The following is a 14,466-nucleotide window of genomic DNA, read 5'->3' as shown; positions in this document are numbered from 1 at the left end:
GACACAGACAACCATTCACACTCACATTCACACCTACGGTCAATTTAGAGTCACCAGTTAACCTAACCTGCATGTCTTTGGACTGTGGGGGAAACCGGAGCACCCGGAGGAAACCCACGCGGACACGGGGAGAACATGCAAACTCCGCACAGAAAGGCCCTCGTCGGCCCCGGGGCTCGAACCCGGACCTTCTTGCTGTGAGGTGACAGCGCTAACCACTACACCACCGTGCTGCCCGAGTCACAATATAAGGTTACTAAAACCAAAAATGTAAATGAATAACACATTAATTAAGAAATAAAGCAAGTTTAAAAATGACTTCAGTTCTCCTTTAAAGCTTTATATCTGTTGAAACTTATTAGTTAATCCCCTAAAAGTGAATGTGAGCATTTTCAGGAGTGGAACTACTTTTTACATCCATTGCCTGATTTATGAAGCCCAACAGATATTTGTTTCATTTGCTTTGTGTATTCTCTAATCTTCCCCATTTTAATCATTGGCTAAAAGAATCCCATCTTTGTGTCCCCAGTGAAAGAGGGCGTTATGGATAAATAACTAAAGTTTAGCTTTCTGTCTTTTTTTTTTTTAAGTGTGAGATTAAGCTAATTAACCACAATTTTTTTTTCTTTTAAAGGTAGACTGCCTTTCAGATTTTTCAAGTGTAGGTCATAAAAAGAATTCTCCCTGACACCCAATTATTTTTGTTCAGTGGACCAAAAGCTACTGAATTCAAATCACAGACTTCAATTTTATTATTATTATTTTTTTTAATAGAACAATTAATGAATTTAGGGCCACGTAGCCCTAAATTCTCTACTATTTTTTCCTGCTTCACCATGAACCAATTCAAGATACTACGCCATGCATCACATGGTGGGCTTTCCCTGTTCGCACAAGGCATTGTGGGATATAAATTTGAAACAGGAGAGAGAAATGGAGGACGTGAGTGTGTGAATGAAACATGAAAGACTGACTACAGTCACGGAAAGTGAGAAGAAAAGACGTTATGTTGCAAAGGAAAGGAAACGCAGGACCAAACGAATAAATATCGGCGGTCAGCGAGCACCTCGGTGTGACAGAATGATGGTATTGTCAGTGCACGGTCAAGGTACAGTAAACCTGTAGATGGCTGTAATGCAACACTGGATGAGCTGCTATAAAACCCAAAAGAAGAAGAAGAAGCAGGTAAACCTGCGCATCCGGACTTCCTCTGTCTGCGTGACTGCACGAAGTGAGCGATTTCATGTGCATTATTTGCTCGGGAATCCCCTCAAATTAAATAACTTCCCAGCCACAGAACGGCCTGATATTTTGTGAGATATTACAGAAATAAACATGCATCACAATGACCAAATTTCAGAGGGAACTAAATTTCATCGATTTTATGAAATCGTAAGGCCATCTAGCTTTAATAGATTTTTTCCACCCATCTTTACTAAGGGGGGGCCTGTAATTCTGCAGCTAACTGTATTATAATGTGATTTTTTTTTTTGTGCACTTTCCCAGAAGGGTGAATCAAAAAGGGGTGACCACTGAGGGGTCCTTGCTCCTTTCATCCCTCTCTTAAAGCACTGAGGGAGGTCCAGGACCAAACCATCTTTGGCCCCCGGGGGATTCATTGGAGTCTCAGACTCACACAGATGTCTGGGTAGCTGTTGCCAGGATTTCAGCTCATGGGACAGAATGTCGACTCTAAATCAACATTTTTTAGTGAATTTATGAAGTGTGTGTGTGTGTGTGTGTGTGTGTGTGTGTGTGTGTGTGTGTGTGTGTGTGTGTGTGTGAGAAATGGACATTTCTAGGTTCAAAAGAGGAGTTTTGGACCTTTTTGAGAGATGTCCCATCCTTCAAATGAATTTGAATTCAAACCAGTTTTCAGAATTCTAGAGACACTATACTGTGATGGACGGTACAGTCTTCAGATCCACCTGGACCCTGATGAGAATAAAATGCTTCGAGAATGTGATTGTAAGTGAGACCCGCTGTAATATATGTTAAATCGAGTGGATCCTGGCCCTTTCTTAAGGTCAGCGTATCCTTTTTTATCTCTTGGAGTAAATGAGAGTGCAAGTGCACACCCATTTCTGTGTTTACCTCTGGGTCCTAATTACTGATATGTCTGCTCAGGGCCTACTGAGGCTCTGGATAGAAACTGCCTTCTTGTACTAATCATAGAAGCAACCCTAGCTTTAACCATTATTTAAGAAACTTCAAAACTGTTCTTCGATCAGCATGTGATCTCAATGACGCCTTCTGCCTACACTGGGGACTGCGATTGCCTCCACCACAGCCCAGCTACATAAAGCTCTGCATTGCACCAGCAGCAGGAAATGACCAAACCCTGACTGTGGGCTAAAAATAAGGCTTGTTGTTAGAGGAGAATAGGACCAGGAAGGCGGTCAAGTACAGCAAATATTATTCCCATTTAACTGCTGGCCTACCACAACCCTGAGGTAGAAAAACAAAAAAGCCGAATGGGGGATATAGAGAGAAGGGCCCCAAGAACTCGATATCTGACCAAGCAAACCACAGAAAGCAAGGGCAAGAGAAGGAAAAAATGAGTAAGCAGAGTAAGACAGCAGCTGCTTTTCTCACTTCAGTATAAAGTACAAGACAGACACACATTCAGAATTGATGGTCTAATTATATTCTCGAGCAAGAGTTGAGAAAAAACGCTGACTAAAATACTGTCTGTGTTTTCTTCTTTTTCTGAGTGGCTTCTTCACCTTTCTTATTGTGTTTAAAAAAAAAGGGAAAAGGAAAACTTTTGCCAAGCTGTAATGTTGGCACTGTACCCAAGTCACTGCCCCCTCCTCGTTCTTTGGCAAGCTCCATGCTGCCTGGCGCTGTGCAGAGCTGAGCTAAGAATGGAGCACTCCGTCGCCTCACGCAATGCGGTGTTCTGAAATTTCCTGCAGTAAAAGCCTGATTGGGAAGACACCCGTTTAAAAATGTGAGGAAAGAGCTCCAGGCACGGGAGAGAGAGAGAGAGAGAGACAGGTAGAAAAAGAGAAAGTGTGTGTGAGTGACAGTAAAGGAAAATAAAAAGACGTGAAAGAACAAAAACCATAGTGGCATGTGCAAATTTAAAAAAAAAAAAAATCAGATCACTTCTATTCGTCACCACTGGTAACTTTTTCGTACCCCTTTCCCTCTCCGTCCCCCCCCCCGTCTTTTCTCAAACCCTGTTTTTATTTAAACTGTGGCAAAGCTCCCTCTTGCCATGTTTCCCAAACCAAGAGCTATTTCCTGATTTACTCCCTCTTTTATATAATTATTCCACAATCTTATGTTTTTTTTTTCCTCCCTTGCTGCATGTTTTCATTTTCAAACAACATCATGGCCTCTTTAGGGCAGAGGTTCTTTTTGTGGCCTGGCATACATCCACAGAGGTCAAAGTTCACTAGGGATTTAGGAGAACAGAGTAAGGAAAATATCTGCGGGTTTATTTAGAAATGTCTGTACATATTCTAAAATAAGTGCAGTATCCTCGACGCTGACATCAAACAGATGTTGGAATAGTTTGTGTAAATATAGTGGATTGATGCCAAGTTCTGCAATCAAACTGAAGAATTTTCTTTACTTTTTTTTGTTGTTGTTTTAATGAATTATTTGGGCTGTGGTAGCTTTGTGGTTCAGATTGTGCAGAAAGCTGCTGTTGAGCCCTTAAAGGAAATATCTCACAAATAAACAAATTGAGCGAAAAGTCAGTCTTTGTCTCTGTCCTTTATAAAAAAGCTGCATGTTAATTTTGTTCTTAATGATATAACCAGGGGCGGCACGGTGGTGTAGTGGTTAGCGCTGTCGCCTCACAGCAAGAAGGTCCGGGTTCGAGCCCTGTGGCCGGCGAGGGCCTTTCTGTGTGGAGTTTGCATGTTCTCCCCGTGTCTGCATGGGTTTCCTCCGGGTGCTCCGGTTTCCCCCACAGTCCAAAGACATGCAGGTTAGGTTAACTGGTGACTCTAAATTGACCGTAGGTGTGAATGTGAGTGTGAATGGTTGTCTGTGTCTATGTGTCAGCCCTGTGATGACCTGGCGACTTGTCCAGGGTGTACCCCGCCTTTCGCCCGTAGTCAGCTGGGATAGGCTCCAGCTTGCCTGCGACCCTGTAGAACAGGATAAAGCGGCTAGAGATAATGAGATGAGATGATATAACCACTAAAGTGATGAAAATAGATGGGACTATTTTTTGTCAGGGAGGCCGCCTTAACTCCATCGTGTGTGATGTCTTTTTCCGTGAGCACAGCGGAGGTGTACAAGTGCATGCTATACTTGACTATAGTATAATATGGTCTAGCGTGACTTCTTGGTCAATTTGTTTGCATTTCTCGACAAAAATTATGGCAATGCAGGGTTAGAAAAGGAATCAAAATAAAGTACTGGCTAGTTTATATGTTTATTTATATATATATATATATATATATATATATATATATAGTGTGTGTATGTGTGTGATTTTCATCCAAATCCTCAACAAAACAATCTTCTCTAAACTGCTCCCTGCACAATTTGCTGCTTCTTCCAGAAGTAAAGTTTTCTCACTTTACTTGATGAAGCTACTTGGCCAAACGTCTTGGTTCCTTCAAAGGATAGCCATGCCGTGACAATCCTGATGTTTTCTTGGGTCCCGAATCATGGTTTTCACACTTGTAGGTGGTGCATTTACCCATCTTTGAGAAGATATAGATGAAGACACTACTCCTTCACAAACCACTAGAATCATTCATCTCATCTCATTATCTGTAGCCGCTTTATCCTGTTCTACAGGGTCGCAGGCAAGCTGGAACCTATCCCAGCTGACTACGGGCGAAAGGCGGGGTACACCCTGGACAAGTCGCCAGGTCATCACAGGGCTGACACATAGACACAGACAACCATTCACACTCACATTCACACCTACGCTCAATTTAGAGTCACCAGTTAACCTAACCTGCATGTCTTTGGACTGTGGGGGAAACCAGAGCACCCGGAGGAAACCCACGCAGACACGGGGAGAACATGCAAACTCCGCACAGAAAGGCCCTCGCCGGCCACGGGGCTCGAACCCGGACCTTTTTGCTGTGAGGCGACAGCACTAACCACTACACCACCGTGCCGCCCCCACTAGAATCATACTAATTTAAATGTAATACACAGACAAAATAATGCTTGAAATAAATGGACGGAATGTGAGTGTGAATGGTTGTCTGTGTCTATGTGCAGCCCTGTGATGACCTGGCGACTTGTCCAGGGTGTACCCCGCCTTTCGCCCGTAGTCAGCTGGGATAGGCTCCAGCTTGCCTGCGACCCTGTAGAACAGGATAAAGCAGCTAGAGATAATGAGATGAGATGAGATAAATGGACGGTGATAATAGCTTTGGCTGCACACAGTGGCGGATCCAGGACGGAAAGAAGAAAATGTGTGGAATCCTGTATCACGCAACGTCACCCTTGTTTTCGTGTCCTAATATAATACATCCATATATCTGGCTAATCCAGTATGGCCGCACCCGGAGAAATGGCCCAACAAACTGATGTTACAACTTTTAACATGTTTTTTATGCTAAAGTCCACTTAATTTTTTTTCGTCAAGAACATCTTGTTTGAATGTATTATAATGACATTTCATAACCCTGTAATTTAAAAATTTCCTGGTTAATCCTAGCTGACTATGGGTGAAAGGCGGGGTACACCCTGGACAAGTCGCCAGATCATCACAGGGCTGACACATAGACACAGACAACCATTCACACTCACATTCACACCTACGGTCAATTTAGAGCCACCAGTTAACCTAACCTGCATGTCTTTGGACTGTGGGGGAAACCGGAGCACCCGGAGAACATGCAAACTCCACACAGAAAGGCACCCATCGGGAGGTGTCGTGGCTCAGGTGGCTAAGGCGCCATACCATAAATCCAGGGACCTGGGTTTGATTCTGACCCGCGGTCATTTCCCGATCCCTCCCTGTCTCTCTCTCCCGCTCATTTCCTGTCCTGTCCTGTCTCTACACTGTCCTATCCAATAAAGGTGAAAAAAGCCCCCAAAAAATCTTTAAAAAAAAAAAAGGCACCCATCAGCCACTGGGCTCGAACCCAGGACCTTCTTGCTGTGAGGTGACTGTGCTAACCACTACACCACCGTGCTGCTGGTTTGCTAATACATGATTGGATTTTGTTCTTTCGCTGTTGGAAGTAGCTTTGAATAAAATGGTATCCAAAAACAGTTAAATGTAGCTCCTTATGTCAGAACTTTTTTTTTTTTAAACCATCTACTATCAGTTCATAAGGTGATCATCCTAAAAAAAAAAGTCTGGACATCAGGACCAACAGCATGCCCTCTTCATTTTACTTAGCTTCATACACGTTTTCAATTCCAGGGTCAGATTTTTCCAAAATACAAGCAATTGAGTAGAATTAAGATGTTTCTCTATCACTTTATAACTCCATTCTTATTCATTTTTTTTAATAAACTGTGTCATAGATATTGGCTCTTGCATCCTGCTTTACAACAGCTTTCCTAGTCACAGCCATGACTCTGAAGCTGGCACTCTCCTTCATTTCATCTACTAAACTCCTAAGGCTATGGATTCATTACAAGTTATTCATTCATGCCATGTGAAGCAGGACACTCCTGCTAAGAAAAGAGGTTTTGGTGATCCTGAGTGGCATGACAGAAAAACATTCATCTCATCGTCAGGAGATCACAAGTTAAAATTCCAAAAATGCCTTAGCCATCTGTGGTCGGGAGTCGAAACAAGCAAAACTGGCCCTGCTCTCTGGGATGGGATGGAGGGATGATGTTACTTCCTTCCCAGTTTTCATCTGTCCCTGACATAGCATGAGTAACAGTTCAAAAGGATGACTGGCTTCATGTGTCTAGGATGAAGTGATGAAGTCATGTGATAGGCTGCGGTTAGCTGCTGGGTGGGGATTGTAAAATGACCAAAGTGGGAGAAAACGCAGGAAAGAAAATAGAGGTTTAGCTCCAGTCATCTGTCACATGTCTGATTTTCTTTTTGCAAGTCATTTAGTACATCAAACAGAAGGCCTTATTATGCTCATATGCAAAGCATTTTATAACCACTTTGAAAACCGGTGGGCCGACTACGAGACAGTCGAACGCAGAATTTTAGAGCTACAACGAAAACATGTACATTTTAATTGAAATAATTCAACCTTAAAAACTATTTATGGTAACCACCCATCACATATGTCTGTGAATGAGGACATAACATTTATGAAATAGAAACGGGGGGGACTTCAAATAGTTCAGCTACAAGGATTCATTTCGAGATTCATAAGCTTGAAGAGTGAGTTGATATTTTGGTTCTCAAAATGTAATAAAGTCTTGTTATATACCTTCAGGTAAAATATTCATCATACTCTGTTGCACATCCTTTGAAACGAGTTACAATTTTTATTTTCAGAACAGGGTAGTTTACATCATAATGAACAACCAAGAAAACAACTTACGTATACAATAGACAAATATTAGCTTATACCATTATACCCCAAAATTGTGATGTCAAGAATAAAACATGACTATCAGTGAGAAATTATTCATTTTAATTTTTATGTGGCTATTTTATTGAACGACTTGCCATATTTGACGTTTTACTGTGGGGTACTTCTTATTATGTGTCAAAATACGTTTTGATGTTAAACAGAAGGTTAAGTTTTGGATTGATGTTACATTTGTTAATGGGAGTCAACAAAGTGAAAAGGGTATTATTCTCTCCTGGATATGAGCGATCACATGCTCTGATTGGTTGCTTTACTACTAGGCTATCAGCTCATATACCATGAGTAGAGAAAAACAAAATGGTGGCGCGCATCAAGTCAGATATATCGCTTTGTTATCAAGTATTTAAAAGAAACAGAAATGGCTAAATAAAAGAATATATATCCCCCATCCCCCCCATTAGCTCCTGTTCCACACTCCAGCCCAGTCAGTGGCAGTAATGCACCTTTAAGTTGGTTTGCCAATCGCCAAAAAAAGAAGAAAATGAAATGGCGGCACATGTTACTGAACCAACCGAGGACAAGATAAAAACTCTACTCAAAAACGAAACTCCCAAAAATACAAAAAAAGCAACAAAATATGGAATGAAAGTATTTGATGGTAAGAGCATATCTTTTTTTTATTTTTCAAGTATCTCATCTCATTATCTCTAGCCGCTTTATCCTTCTACAGGGTCGCAGGCAAGCTGGAGCCTATCCCAGCTGACTACGGGCGAAAGGCGGGGTACACCCTGGACAAGTCGCCAGGTCATCACAGGGCTGACACATAGACACAGACAACCATTCACACTCACATTCACACCTACGGTCAATTTAGAGTCACCAGTTAACCTAACCTGCATGTCTTTGGACTGTGGGGGAAACCGGAGCACCCGGAGGAAACCCACGCGGACATGGGGAGAACATGCAAACTCCACACAGAAAGGCCCTCGCCGGCCCCGGGGCTCGAACCCGGACCTTCTTGCTGTGAGGCGACAGCGCTAACCACTACACCACCGTGCCGCCATTTTTCAAGTATTATTATTATTATTATTATTGCATTTTCACAAATTGCTCCTGTCATTTCGCCAGTTTGTTTACATTCTAAACGGAAATGATTTTGTCAGACGTTGTGTATAAAGTTTTTATTTATCAAATTTAATAAAAATAAAAATGCTCTGTTTCTCAAACTCCAGTGAATGTGGATAGAAACAGTTAAATATGGCTTATATATCATATATATAAAAGGCTTGGCGCAAATCCGACTCAATTTTGTGGAATAACTGTTAAATATACAGTGGATATAAAAAGAAGTCTACACACCCCTGTTAAAATAGCAGGAATTTTGTAATGTAAAAATTTAATTAAGCCCATGTCAGATTTCTTTCACTTTTAATGTGATTATAGCAGCCAACAAAATTTAGGAAATTAAAAAACAAATAGAAATGGGGGTTTATTTTTTTGGGGAGGTGAAGCATTTTGCTTGTAACTGACTCAATCTTGTTGGGTATGAGACTATAATTTAGCTTATGCTGCTGATTTTGCAATTTTATTCCTTTCTTGCATGTAAAAAAATGCTCCAGATGTATCAAATTGTGAGGGAATCGTACGTGCAAAGCCCTCTTTCAGTCATTCCACAATTTTTTTTTTAAACAGGATTTTAGATGTGGGTTTTCACTGGACCATTCAAAAATGTTGATTTTCCTCTTCTGAAGCCATTTTTGTTGACTTGGATTTGGGCTTTGGGTCATTATTGTGCTGGAAGGTAAAACTTTTCTTCATCGTCAGCTGTCTGAAAGAGGCCTGCAGAGTTTGTACTAAAAAAAGATTGATATTTTGAGATGAAGCTGAAGAGAAGCAGCCCATAGCATGATGCTGCCACCACCATGCTTCACCGTCATTCTTTGGGTGATAAACCTGTCTTGTGTTTGCACCAAACATATATCTTTTTGAATCATGCCCCATAAGTTCTATCTTGATCTTATCAGCCCTTAACACGTCTTGCCACATGGTTTGGACTGATTTAAACAGGCTTGTATTTGTATTTATTTATTTAGAGAAAGGGCTTCGTTGTTTGGCTGTTGCTTTTTTTTTTTTCTGTAAAACTTTCTGGGGGTTTTTTTTCACTTCCAATTTGTTGGCTTCTATATCACATTAAAGGTGGAAAAAGATGACTGGTTATGAAATATAGAGTCTGCCTAAGTATGGCAAATCTGGTGCTAAAAGGACAAATGTTTGTTTTTGTGGTGTGGGGAGTTGGCAAGAGGGTAAAATGTCGTCTGACAGTTTTGGCCTTGTACTGACAGTTGTCTGGTCCTCAAGAGGAAAACTCCCTAAAACTAAACAAAAACTAGAAGAGCCAAAAGGTTATGGTGAGGGTTATATTTACGGTAGTAGGCATGGCATTAATTGTCTGCATTACTAATAAGGTCAATAGAAGGTCCACACAAGAATAGAAAGACAGTATAGTGTAATTTTGTGTGTGTGTGCACGCAGTGATCTGAGTCATAGGTTATATTGCCAAGTTCTGACTGAGTCCACCACAATATAGTGATCTGACCGTGTGAATTCACTATACTGGTCATATATTCTCTATTCTAAATATTTTTTTCATTGAAGCCCATGCAGATCAAAGAACCCTGGTTCCCTTTAAAATCAGACAGGCTAAATTTCAACTTTTTCATTTGTAAACTCTCATTTGAGATTGATTTGATTTAATTTAATTTAGAATAATTGTTTCTGTACAGAGCAGACTGTGCAGGCTTTGAGCTTTATTCACTCATTATAAAAAGTCCACTTTTGTTGCAGTCTGTAAGAAACTTGTTTCACTTTCATCAGTGCTTGTGTCAGAGACAGAGACTCACCACCTTTTTTGGTGACAAGCTGATGCATTTTTTGACTGCATTTGATTGTGCACTGAGAAAGCTGAGCAGCTGAGACATCTTACATACTGCAACTAATATGGAATTAAAATTAAAATTAAAAGCTGTAATTAAAATAGCTCTATCTAGTGGTGAAGTTTTACGACTAAAGTCACAGAAAATGGGTAATTTTATAAAAAGAAAGTTCAACTTTTTTGAAGGAAACAGGTCATTTTATTGTTATAAAGTACAGAACATATGCTCCTTTTTTTTTTTTTTTTTTGAAGAACTGCGTATCAGATCAGACATTTGACTATCCGGGCTGCAACCAGTATTATTCTCCATGGTCTGCTAGTAAGCTGCACAATTAAGATCTCATACTACTGTGTGTGTGTGTTTTACTTATATATATATATATATATATATATATATATATATATATATATATATATATATATATATAATGTGTGTGTATATATATGTATATATATACACGTGTGTGTATGTATATGTGTGTGTGTGTATATATATATATATATATATATATATATATATATATATATATATATAAATAAAATGTATGTGTATGTATATGTATGTGTATATATGTGTATGTGTGTATGTATGTATGTGTGTGTGTATATATATATATATATATATATATATATATATATATATGAATGTGTGTGTGTGTATATATATATATATATATATATATATACACACAACCCCGATTCCAAAAATGTTGGGACAAAGTATAAATTGTAAATAAAAACAGAATGCAATAATTTACAAATCTCAAAAACTGATATTGTATTCACAATAGAACATAGACAACATATCAAATGTCGAAAGTGAGACATTTTGAAATTTCATGCCAAATATTGGCTCATTTGAAATTTCATGACAGCAACACATCTCAAAAAAGTTGGGACAGGGGCAATAAGAGGCTGGAAAAGTTAAAGGTACAAAAAAGGAACAGCTGGAGGACCAAATTGCAACTCAATAGGTCAATTGGCAATAGGTCATTAACATGACTGGGTATAAAAAGAGCATCTTGGAGTGGCAGCGGCTATCTGAAGTAAAGATGGGAAGAGGATCACCAATCCCCCTAATTCTGCGCCGACAAATAGTGGAGCAATATCAGAAAGGAGTTCAACAGTGTAAAATTGCAAAGAGTTTGAACATATCATCATCTACAGTGCATAATATCATCAAAAGATTCAGAGAATCTGGAAGAATCTCTGTGCGTAAGGGTCAAGGCCAGAAAACCATACTGGGTGCCCGTGATCTTCGGGCCCTTAGACGGCACTGCATCACATACAGGCATGCTTCTGTATTGGAAATCACAAAATGGGCTCAGGAATATTTCCAGAGAACATTATCTGTGAACACAATTCACCGTGCCATCCGCCGTTGCCAGCTAAAACTCTATAGTTCAAAGAAGAAGCCGTATCTAAACACGATCCAGAAGCGCAGAGGTCTTCTCTGGCCCAAGGCTCATTTAAAATGGACTGTGGCAAAGTGGAAAACTGTTCTGTGGTCAGACGAATCAAAATTTGAAGTTCTTTATGGAACTCAGGGACGCCGTGTCATTCGGACTAAAGAGGAGAAGGACGACCCAAGTTGTTATCAGCGCTCAGTTCAGAAGCCTGCATCTCTGATGGTATGGGGTTGCATTAGTGCGTGTGGCATGGGCAGCTTACACATCTGGAAAGACACCATCAATGCTGAAAGGTATATCCAGGTTCTAGAGCAACATATGCTCCCATCCAGGTGACGTCTCTTTCAGGGAAGACCTTGCATTTTCCAACATGACAATGCCAAACCACATACTGCATCAATTACAGCATCATGGCTGCGTAGAAGAAGGGTCCGGGTACTGAACTGGCCAGCCTGCAGTCCAGATCTTTCACCCATAGAAAACATTTGGCGCATCATAAAACGGAAGATACGACAAAAAAGACCTAAGACAGTTGAGCAACTAGAATCCTACATTAGACAAGAATGGGTTAACATTCCTATCCCTAAACTTGAGCAACTTGTCTCCTCAGTCCCCAGACGTTTACAGACTGTTGTAAAGAGAAAAGGGGATGTCTCACAGTGGTAAACATGGCCTTGTCCCAACTTTTTTGAGATGTGTTGTTGTCATGAAATTTAAAATCACCTAATTTTTCTCTTTAAATGATACATTTTCTCAGTTTAAACATTTGATATGTCATCTATGTTCTATTCTGAATAAAATATGGAATTTTTAAACTTCCACATCATTGCATTCCGTTTTTATTTACAATTTGTACTTTGTCCCAACTTTTTTGGAATCGGGGTTGTGTGTGTGTGTGTGTATATATATGTGTGTGTGTGTGTGTGTGTGTGTATATATATATATATATATATATATATATATATAAATAAAATACACACACACACACACACACATATATATATATATATATATATATATATATATATATATATATATATATATATATACACACATACATATATACACACACACACACACATATATATATATATATATATATATATATATATATATATATATATATATATATATATATATATATATATAGTGATCAGCGTAAATGAGTACACCCCCATTGGTTCCTTTGGTCGTTGTGCACTTTTCCAACATGACTAAACGCACATCTAAGGCCACTGTTGGATTTCTGAAGAAGAACAGGGTGAAAGTGATTCAGTGGCCAAGTATGTCTCCTGTTCTGAACCCAATCGAACACCTACGGGGAATTCTGAAGAGACAAGTTGAGCATCACTCTCCATCCAGCATCCAGTCACTAAAAGAGGTCGTTGTTGAAGAATGGGAAAAGACTGATGTTGCAAAATGTCGCCAACTTGTTCATTCCATGCCTAGAAGACTTGGTGCTGCCATTAAAAATCATGCAGGCCATACAAAGTACTAGATGTAGTAGTTTTTGTTGTAGGGTGTACTCATTTTTGCACCACCCTAATCTGAGTAAAACTGAAAAATGTGTAATCTAAGTTATATTATTAACCTTACTTTCACGTTATAAGTTAAACAGATGTTATATTAAACTTTGTCTTGTCAACATTTTGGAAATTGTTTGTGTTCATTGAGATATTGTTTAAAATGTTACTTTTCAAAGGGGGTGTACTCATTTACGCTCAGCACTGTAAAACAGAGTACTGTGCAAAAGTCTAAGGCACGCTATTTTTTTTCATACAAACTTTGTTAAAGATTTCTATTTTATGACTTCTACATTATCGAGTCAGTACAAAAACATTTTAGAGTCCAAACGTTCGTTTTCCAGCACAAAATTAAATGTTACAGAAAAAAAATGCTTGTATCTGAGCAGCATATTACATAAGAGAGCACTTTTCAGATTAAAAAAGAAAACATAATGAAGGCTGCTGGGTTTTGGTGCAAAATGAAGAAGCGAGTGTGACAATCAAAGTGTCCAGAAGAACTGAGGCTGGTTCTGTCAGATGCTCAGTAAAACCTACAGCTCATTTCCTTATCAAACTGCACTCACTGTACCTGAGACTACTGTTGTTTTTTTGTTTGTTTTTTAAAGCAAAGGGTCATCTCACTCCTGATATTGACTTTTTCATTTATTATGAACTTACTGCTGTTTATAGTATTTTTTTAATGTTGAAACACTTTTTTATATATATATATATATATATATATATATATATATATATATATATATATATATATATAAAAAACATTTATTTTTAACTTAAGCAATTTGTCTTGTGTAATCATTGTGTTTATATTTGTTTGTAAATCACACATTAGGTTGATACTGCACCTGAGAGCAGCTGCAAGAGATGATGATGCTGTGATGGTGTTGTAGCTCAGCAGTTCTGGACAGGAGATGTCTTCATTCAGAAGGGCTTATCTAGTACAACTTTGCCTTATAAATAAATGCAAACCACTGCTTCCTACTGATTTCTGCTCTAACATGCAGTACACAACGTAAGCTTATTGATGTAGGCAATAATGCATGTAATTCCTGTGTTGCATTCTACCAATATTCTGGGGTCTGTCTACTCCAGTGTAACAGGTCCAAGTACCAAAATTCAGAGTGGCTCAAGTGGATAAGACGCCATACCATAAA

The sequence above is a fragment of the Neoarius graeffei genome, chromosome 7 (genome assembly GCF_027579695.1).
Source record: "Neoarius graeffei isolate fNeoGra1 chromosome 7, fNeoGra1.pri, whole genome shotgun sequence".
Classification (NCBI taxonomy): domain Eukaryota; kingdom Metazoa; phylum Chordata; class Actinopteri; order Siluriformes; family Ariidae; genus Neoarius; species Neoarius graeffei.
The sequence above is the reverse complement of the archived record's forward strand: the minus strand, read 5'-3'. Positions refer to the sequence as shown.